The following is a 10,435-nucleotide window of genomic DNA, read 5'->3' as shown; positions in this document are numbered from 1 at the left end:
ACACTGTGATCCATCTGCTCTAACTCAGCTGTAGTCATGTGATCTGTCTGTATCCTTCATCCCTAGAGAAACCTTCCTCCCTGTCTTTAAGCCTTCTCTCTTCCCTTCCTCTCCCTCTCTCTCCCCCCCAAAGACCCTCTTCTCCTCCAGGTCCTAGTGTATAATACAGATTCATCCTATACTATGATCTCTGTCTCTTCTCCTCCAGGCCCTAGTCTATAATACAGATTCATCCTATACTATGATCTCTGTCTCCTCTCCTCTAGGCCCTAGTCTATAATACAGATTCATCCTATACTATGATCTCTGTCTCCTCTCCTCTAGGTCCTAGTCTATAATACAGATTCATCCTATACTATGATCTCTGTCTCCTCTAGGTCCTAGTCTATAATACAGATTCATCCTATACTATGATCTCTGTCTCCTCTCCTCTAGGTCCTAGTCTATAATACAGATTCATCCTATACTATGATCTCTGTCTCTTCTCCTCTAGGCCCTAGTCTATAATACAGATTCATCCTATACTATGATCTCTGTCTCTTCTCCTCTAGGTCCTAGTCTATAATACAGATTCATCCTATACTATGATCTCTGTCTCTTCTCCTCTAGGCCCTAGTCTATAATACATATTCATCCTATACTATGATCTCTGTCTCCTCTAGGTCCTAGTCTATAATACAGATTCATCCTATACTATGATCTCTGTCTCTTCTCCTCTAGGCCCTAGTCTATAATACAGATTCATCCTATACTATGATCTCTGTCTCCTCTAGGTCCTAGTCTATAATACAGATTCATCCTATACTATGATCTCTGTCTCCTCCAGGTCCTAGTCTATAATACAGATTCATCCTATACTATGATCTCTGTCTCTTCTCCTCTAGGCCCTAGTCTATAATACAGATTCATCCTAAACTATGATCTCTGTCTCTTCTCCTCCAGGTCCTAGTCTATAATACAGATTCATCCTATACTATGATCTCTGTCTCCTCTCCTCTAGGTCCTAGTCTATAATACAGATTCATCCTATACTATGATCTCTGTCTCTACTCCTCTAGGCCCTAGTCTATAATACAGATTCATCCTATACTATGATCTCTGTCTCTGTCTCCTCTAGGTCCTAGTCTATAATACAGATTCATCCTATACTATGATCTCTGTCTCCTCTCCTCTAGGTCCTAGTCTATAATACAGATTCATCCTATACTATGATCTCTGTCTCTTCTCCTCTAGGCCCTAGTCTATAATACAGATTCATCCTATACTATGATCTCTGTCTCTTCTCCTCCAGGTCCTAGTCTATAATACAGATTCATCCTATACTATGATCTCTGTCTCCTCCAGGCCCTAGTCTATAATACAGATTCATCCTATACTATGATCTCTGTCTCCTCTCCTCCAGGCCCTAGTCTATAATACAGATTCATCCTATACTATGATCTCTGTCTCTACTCCTCTAGGCCCTAGTCTATAATACAGATTCATCCTATACTATGATCTCTGTCTCTTCTCCTCCAGGTCCTAGTCTATAATACAGATTCATCCTATACTATGATCTCTGTCTCCTCTCCTCCAGGTCCTAGTCTATAATACAGATTCATCCTATACTATGATCTCTGTCTCTTCTCCTCTAGGACCTAGTCTATGATACAGATTCATCCTATACTATGATCTCTGTCTCTTCTCCTCCAGGTCCTAGTCTATAATACAGATTCATCCTATACTATGATCTCTGTCTCCTCCAGGCCCTAGTCTATAATACAGATTCATCCTATACTATGATCTCTGTCTCTTCTCCTCTAGGCCCTAGTCTATAATACAGATTCATCCTATACTATGATCTCTGTCTCCTCTAGGTCCTAGTCTATAATACAGATTCATCCTATACTATGATCTCTGTCTCCTCTAGGTCCTAGTCTATAATACAGATTCATCCTATACTATGATCTCTGTCTCTTCTCCTCTAGGTCCTAGTCTATAATACAGATTCATCCTATACTATGATCTCTGTCTCCTCTAGGCCCTAGTCTCTAATACAGATTCATCCTATACTATGATCTCTGTCTCTCCTCCTCTAGGTCCTAGTCTCTAATACAGATTCATCCTATACTATGATCTCTGTCTCCTCCAGGCCCTAGTCTATAATACAGATTCATCCTATACTATGATCTCTGTCTCCTCTAGGTCCTAGTCTATAATACAGATTCATCCTATACTATGACCTCTGTCTCCTCCAGGTCCTAGTCTATAATACAGATTCATCCTATACTATGATCTCTGTCTCTACTCCTCTAGGTCCTAGTCTATAATACAGATTCATCCTATACTATGATCTCTGTCTCCTCCAGGTCCTAGTCTATAATACAGATTCATCCTATACTATGATCTCTGTCTCTTCTCCTCTAGGCCCTAGTCTATAATACAGATTCATCCTATACTATGATCTCTGTCTCTTCTCCTCTAGGTCCTAGTCTATAATACAGATTCATCCTATACTATGATCTCTGTCTCCTCTAGGCCCTAGTCTCTAATACAGATTCATCCTATACTATGATCTCTGTCTCTCCTCCTCTAGGTCCTAGTCTCTAATACAGATTCATCCTATACTATGATCTCTGTCTCCTCCAGGCCCTAGTCTATAATACAGATTCATCCTATGATCTCTGTCTCTTCTCCTCTAGGTCCTAGTCTATAATACAGATTAATCCTATACTATGATCTCTGTCTCCTCCAGGCCCTAGTCTATAATACAGATTCATCCTATACTATGATCTCTGTCTCTTCTCCTCTAGGCCCTAGTCTATAATACAGATTCATCCTATGATCTCTGTCTCTTCTCCTCTAGGTCCTAGTCTATAATACAGATTCATCCTATACTATGATCTCTGTCTCTACTCCTCTAGGCCCTAGTCTATAATACAGATTCATCCTATACTATGATCTCTGTCTCTTCTCCTCCAGGCCCTAGTCTATAATACAGATTCATCCTATACTATGATCTCTGTCTCCTCTCCTCCAGGTCCTAGTCTATAATACAGATTCATCCTATACTATGATCTCTGTCTCTTCTCCTCTAGGCCCTAGTCTATAATACAGATTCATCCTATACTATGATCTCTGTCTCTTCTCCTCTAGGTCCTAGTCTATAATACAGATTCATCCTATACTATGATCTCTGTCTCTTCTCCTCTAGGCCCTAGTCTATAATACAGATTCATCCTATACTATGATCTCTGTCTCTTCTCCTCTAGGCCCTAGTCTATAATACAGATTCATCCTATACTATGATCTCTGTCTCCTCCAGGTCCTAGTCTATAATACAGATTCATCCTATACTATGATCTCTGTCTCTTCTCCTCCAGGCCCTAGTCTATAATACAGATTCATCCTATACTATGATCTCTGTCTCTTCTCCTCTAGGCCCTAGTCTATTATACAGATTCATCCTATACTATGATCTCTGTCTCTTCTCCTCTAGGCCCTAGTCTATAATACAGATTCATCCTATACTATGATCTCTGTCTCTTCTCCTCCAGGCCCTAGTCTATAATACAGATTCATCCTATACTATGTTCTCTGTCTCTTCTCCTCTAGGCCCTAGTCTATAATACAGATTCATCCTATACTATGATCTCTGTCTCTTCTCCTCTAGGTCCTAGTCTATAATACAGATTCATCCTATACTATGATCTCTGTCTCTTCTCCTCTAGGCCCTAGTCTATAATACAGATTCATCCTATACTATGATCTCTGTCTCCTCTAGGTCCTAGTCTATAATACAGATTCATCCTATACTATGATCTCTGTCTCTTCTCCTCTAGGCCCTAGTCTATAATACAGATTCATCCTATACTATGATCTCTGTCTCCTCCAGGCCCTAGTCTATAATACAGATTCATCCTATACTATGATCTCTGTCTCCTCTAGGTCCTAGTCTATAATACAGATTCATCCTATACTATGATCTCTGTCTCCTCCAGGTCCTAGTCTATAATACAGATTCATCCTATACTATGATCTCTGTCTCTTCTCCTCTAGGCCCTAGTCTATAATACAGATTCATCCTAAACTATGATCTCTGTCTCTTCTCCTCCAGGTCCTAGTCTATAATACAGATTCATCCTATACTATGATCTCTGTCTCCTCTCCTCTAGGTCCTAGTCTATAATACAGATTCATCCTATACTATGATCTCTGTCTCTACTCCTCTAGGCCCTAGTCTATAATACAGATTCATCCTATACTATGATCTCTGTCTCTGTCTCCTCTAGGTCCTAGTCTATAATACAGATTCATCCTATACTATGATCTCTGTCTCCTCTCCTCTAGGTCCTAGTCTATAATACAGATTCATCCTATACTATGATCTCTGTCTCTTCTCCTCTAGGCCCTAGTCTATAATACAGATTCATCCTATACTATGATCTCTGTCTCTTCTCCTCCAGGTCCTAGTCTATAATACAGATTCATCCTATACTATGATCTCTGTCTCCTCCAGGCCCTAGTCTATAATACAGATTCATCCTATACTATGATCTCTGTCTCCTCTCCTCCAGGCCCTAGTCTATAATACAGATTCATCCTATACTATGATCTCTGTCTCTACTCCTCTAGGCCCTAGTCTATAATACAGATTCATCCTATACTATGATCTCTGTCTCCTCTCCTCCAGGTCCTAGTCTATAATACAGATTCATCCTATACTATGATCTCTGTCTCTTCTCCTCTAGGACCTAGTCTATGATACAGATTCATCCTATACTATGATCTCTGTCTCTTCTCCTCCAGGTCCTAGTCTATAATACAGATTCATCCTATACTATGATCTCTGTCTCCTCCAGGCCCTAGTCTATAATACAGATTCATCCTATACTATGATCTCTGTCTCTTCTCCTCTAGGCCCTAGTCTATAATACAGATTCATCCTATACTATGATCTCTGTCTCTTCTCCTCTAGGCCCTAGTCTATAATACAGATTCATCCTATACTATGATCTCTGTCTCCTCTAGGTCCTAGTCTATAATACAGATTCATCCTATACTATGATCTCTGTCTCTTCTCCTCTAGGTCCTAGTCTATAATACAGATTCATCCTATACTATGATCTCTGTCTCCTCTAGGCCCTAGTCTCTAATACAGATTCATCCTATACTATGATCTCTGTCTCTCCTCCTCTAGGTCCTAGTCTCTAATACAGATTCATCCTATACTATGATCTCTGTCTCCTCCAGGCCCTAGTCTATAATACAGATTCATCCTATACTATGATCTCTGTCTCCTCTAGGTCCTAGTCTATAATACAGATTCATCCTATACTATGACCTCTGTCTCCTCCAGGTCCTAGTCTATAATACAGATTCATCCTATACTATGATCTCTGTCTCTACTCCTCTAGGTCCTAGTCTATAATACAGATTCATCCTATACTATGATCTCTGTCTCCTCCAGGTCCTAGTCTATAATACAGATTCATCCTATACTATGATCTCTGTCTCTTCTCCTCTAGGCCCTAGTCTATAATACAGATTCATCCTATACTATGATCTCTGTCTCTTCTCCTCTAGGTCCTAGTCTATAATACAGATTCATCCTATACTATGATCTCTGTCTCCTCTAGGCCCTAGTCTCTAATACAGATTCATCCTATACTATGATCTCTGTCTCTCCTCCTCTAGGTCCTAGTCTCTAATACAGATTCATCCTATACTATGATCTCTGTCTCCTCCAGGCCCTAGTCTATAATACAGATTCATCCTATGATCTCTGTCTCTTCTCCTCTAGGTCCTAGTCTATAATACAGATTCATCCTATACTATGATCTCTGTCTCCTCCAGGCCCTAGTCTATAATACAGATTCATCCTATACTATGATCTCTGTCTCTTCTCCTCTAGGCCCTAGTCTATAATACAGATTCATCCTATGATCTCTGTCTCTTCTCCTCTAGGTCCTAGTCTATAATACAGATTCATCCTATACTATGATCTCTGTCTCTACTCCTCTAGGCCCTAGTCTATAATACAGATTCATCCTATACTATGATCTCTGTCTCTTCTCCTCCAGGCCCTAGTCTATAATACAGATTCATCCTATACTATGATCTCTGTCTCCTCTCCTCCAGGTCCTAGTCTATAATACAGATTCATCCTATACTATGATCTCTGTCTCTTCTCCTCTAGGCCCTAGTCTATAATACAGATTCATCCTATACTATGATCTCTGTCTCTTCTCCTCTAGGTCCTAGTCTATAATACAGATTCATCCTATACTATGATCTCTGTCTCTTCTCCTCTAGGCCCTAGTCTATAATACAGATTCATCCTATACTATGATCTCTGTCTCTTCTCCTCTAGGCCCTAGTCTATAATACAGATTCATCCTATACTATGATCTCTGTCTCCTCCAGGTCCTAGTCTATAATACAGATTCATCCTATACTATGATCTCTGTCTCTTCTCCTCCAGGCCCTAGTCTATAATACAGATTCATCCTATACTATGATCTCTGTCTCTTCTCCTCTAGGCCCTAGTCTATTATACAGATTCATCCTATACTATGATCTCTGTCTCTTCTCCTCTAGGCCCTAGTCTATAATACAGATTCATCCTATACTATGATCTCTGTCTCTTCTCCTCCAGGCCCTAGTCTATAATACAGATTCATCCTATACTATGTTCTCTGTCTCCTCTAGGCCCTAGTCTATAATACAGATTCATCCTATACTATGATCTCTGTCTCCTCTAGGCCCTAGTCTATAATACAGATTCATCCTATACTATGATCTCTGTCTCCTCTAGGCCCTAGTCTATAATACAGATTCATCCTATACTATGATCTCTGTCTCTTCTCCTCTAGGTCCTAGTCTATAATACAGATTCATCCTATACTATGATCTCTGTCTCTTCTCCTCTAGGCCCTAGTCTATAATACAGATTCATCCTATACTATGATCTCTGTCTCCTCTAGGCCCTAGTCTATAATACAGATTCATCCTATACTATGATCTCTGTCTCTTCTCCTCTAGGTCCTAGTCTATAATACAGATTCATCCTATACTATGATCTCTGTCTCCTCCAGGCCCTAGTCTATAATACAGATTCATCCTATACTATGATCTCTGTCTCCTCTAGGCCCTAGTCTATAATACAGATTCATCCTATACTATGATCTCTGTCTCTTCTCCTCTAGGTCCTAGTCTATAATACAGATTCATCCTATACTATGATCTCTGTCTCTTCTCCTCCAGGCCCTAGTCTATAATACAGATTCATCCTATACTATGATCTCTGTCTCTTCTCCTCTAGGTCCTAGTCTATAATACAGATTCATCCTATACTATGATCTCTGTCTCCTCCAGGCCCTAGTCTATAATACAGATTCATCCTATACTATGATCTCTGTCTCCTCTCCTCTAGGTCCTAGTCTATAATACAGATTCATCCTATACTATGATCTCTGTCTCTTCTCCTCTAGGCCCTAGTCTATAATACAGATTCATCCTATACTATGATCTCTGTCTCTACTCCTCTAGGACCTAGTCTATAATACAGATTCATCCTATACTATGATCTCTGTCTCCTCTAGGTCCTAGTCTATAATACAGATTCATCCTATACTATGATCTCTGTCTCCTCTAGGCCCTAGTCTATAATACAGATTAATCCTAATCTATGATCTCTGTCTCCTCTAGGTCCTAGTCTATAATACAGATTCATCCTATACTATGATCTCTGTCTCCTCTAGGTCCTAGTCTATAATACAGATTCATCCTACACTATGATCTCTGTCTCTTCTCCTCTAGGTCCTAGTCTATAATACAGATTAATCCTATACTATGATCTCTGTCTCCTCTAGGCCCTAGTCTATAATACAGATTCATCCTATACTATGATCTCTGTCTCCTCTAGGCCCTAGTCTATAATACAGATTCATCCTATACTATGATCTCTGTCTCTTCTCCTCCAGGTCCTAGTCTATAATACAGATTCATCCTATACTATGATCTCTGTCTCTTCTCCTCTAGGCCCTAGTCTATAATACAGATTCATCCTATACTATGATCTCTGTCTCCTCTAGGTCCTAGTCTATAATACAGATTCATCCTATACTATGATCTCTGTCTCCTCCTCTAGGTCCTAGTCTATAATACAGATTCATCCTATACTATGATCTCTGTCTCCTCTAGGTCCTAGTCTATAATACAGATTCATCCTATACTATGATCTCTGTCTCCTCCTCTAGGCCCTAGTCTATAATACAGATTCATCCTATACTATGATCTCTTCTCCTCTAGGCCCTAGTCTATAATACAGATTCATCCTATACTATGATCTCTGTCTCTTCTCCTCTAGGCCCTAGTCTATAATACAGATTCATCCTATACTATGATCTCTGTCTCCTCCAGGCCCTAGTCTATAATACAGATTCATCCTATACTATGATCTCTGTCTCTTCTCCTCTAGGTCCTAGTCTATAATACAGATTCATCCTATACTATGATCTCTGTCTCCTCTAGGTCCTAGTCTATAATACAGATTCATCCTATACTATGATCTCTGTCTCTTCTCCTCTAGGTCCTAGTCTATAATACAGATTCATCCTATACTATGATCTCTGTCTCCTCTCCTCTAGGCCCTAGTCTATAATACAGATTCATCCTATACTATGATCTCTGTCTCTTCTCCTCTAGGCCATAGTCTATAATACAGATTCATCCTATACTATGATCTCTGTCTCCTCTCCTCTAGGCCCTAGTCTATAATACAGATTCATCCTATACTATGATCTCTGTCTCTTCTCCTCTAGGCCCTAGTCTATAATACTGATTCATCCTATACTATGATCTCTGTCTCTTCTCCTCTAGGTCCTAGTCTATAATACAGATTCATCCTATACTATGATCTCTGTCTCTTCTCCTCTAGGTCCTAGTCTATAATACAGATTCATCCTATACTATGATCTCTGTCTCTTCTCCTCCAGGCCCTAGTCTATAATACAGATTCATCCTATACTATGATCTCTGTCTCTTCTCCTCTAGGTCCTAGTCTATAATACAGATTCATCCTATACTATGATCTCTGTCTCCTCTAGGTCCTAGTCTATAATACAGATTCATCCTATACTATGATCTCTGTCTCTCCTCCTCTAGGCCCTAGTCTATAATACAGATTCATCCTATACTATGATCTCTGTCTCTTCTCCTCTAGGTCCTAGTCTATAATACAGATTCATCCTATACTATGATCTCTGTCTCCTCCAGGCCCTAGTCTATAATACAGATTCATCCAATACTATGATCTCTGTCTCTTCTCCTCTAGGTCCTAGTCTATAATACAGATTCATCCTATACTATGATCTCTGTCTCTTCTCCTCCAGGTCCTAGTCTATAATACAGAATCATCCTATACTATGATCTCTGTCTCTGTCTCCTTTAGGTCCTAGTCTATAATACAGATTCATCCTATACTATGATCTCTGTCTCTACTCCTCCAGGCCCTAGTCTATAATACAGATTCATCCTATACTATGATCTCTGTCTCCTCCAGGTCCTAGTCTATAATACAGATTCATCCTATACTATGATCTCTGTCTCCTCCAGGCCCTAGTCTATAATACAGATTCATCCTATACTATGATCTCTGTCTCCTCTCCTCCAGGCCCTAGTCTATAATACAGATTCATCCTATACTATGATCTCTGTCTCTTCTCCTCCAGGCCCTAGTCTATAATACAGATTAATCCTATACTATGATCTCTGTCTCCTCTCCTCTAGGCCCTAGTCTATAATACAGATTCATCCTATACTATGATCTCTGTCTCTACTCCTCCAGGCCCTAGTCTATAATACAGATTCATCCTATACTATGATCTCTGTCTCTTCTCCTCTAGGCCCTAGTCTATAATACAGATTCATCCTATACTATGATCTCTGTCTCCTCTAGGTCCTAGTCTCTAATACAGATTCATCCTATACTATGATCTCTGTCTCTTCTCCTCTAGGTCCTAGTCTATAATACAGATTCATCCTATACTATGATCTCTGTCTCCTCTAGGCCCTAGTCTATTATACAGATTCATCCTATACTATGATCTCTGTCTCTTCTCCTCTAGGTCCTAGTCTATAATACAGATTCATCCTATACTATGATCTCTGTCTCTTCTCCTCTAGGTCCTAGTCTATAATACAGATTCATCCTATACTATGATCTCTGTCTCTTCTCCTCCAGGCCCTAGTCTATAATACAGATTCATCCTATACTATGATCTCTGTCTCTTCTCCTCTAGGCCCTAGTCTATAATACAGATTCATCCTATGATCTCTGTCTCTTCTCCTCTAGGTCCTAGTCTATAATACAGATTCATCCTATACTATGATCTCTGTCTCTACTCCTCTAGGCCCTAGTCTATAATACAGATTCATCCTATACTATGATCTC

The 10,435-nt window shown here is 39.8% G+C and overlaps 1 protein-coding gene and 1 long non-coding RNA gene across 2 annotated transcripts in view; both read right to left on the bottom strand.

Annotated features, from left to right (window-relative positions):
• The window catches only part of LOC139569188 (uncharacterized), a 318,710-nt gene that overhangs the window by 26,613 nt on the left and 281,662 nt on the right, over window positions 1–10,435 (bottom strand). The window lies entirely within an intron of this gene.
• The window catches only part of LOC139569172 (voltage-dependent T-type calcium channel subunit alpha-1H-like), a 212,631-nt gene that overhangs the window by 25,858 nt on the left and 176,338 nt on the right, over window positions 1–10,435 (bottom strand). The gene's annotated exons all lie outside the window — the stretch shown is intronic.

Source organism: Salvelinus alpinus, chromosome 1 (assembly GCF_045679555.1).
Source record: "Salvelinus alpinus chromosome 1, SLU_Salpinus.1, whole genome shotgun sequence".
In the NCBI taxonomy this organism is placed as follows: Eukaryota; Metazoa; Chordata; class Actinopteri; order Salmoniformes; family Salmonidae; genus Salvelinus; species Salvelinus alpinus.
Note: the sequence above shows the minus strand (reverse complement) of the source record. Positions and strands in the feature narration are given on the sequence as shown.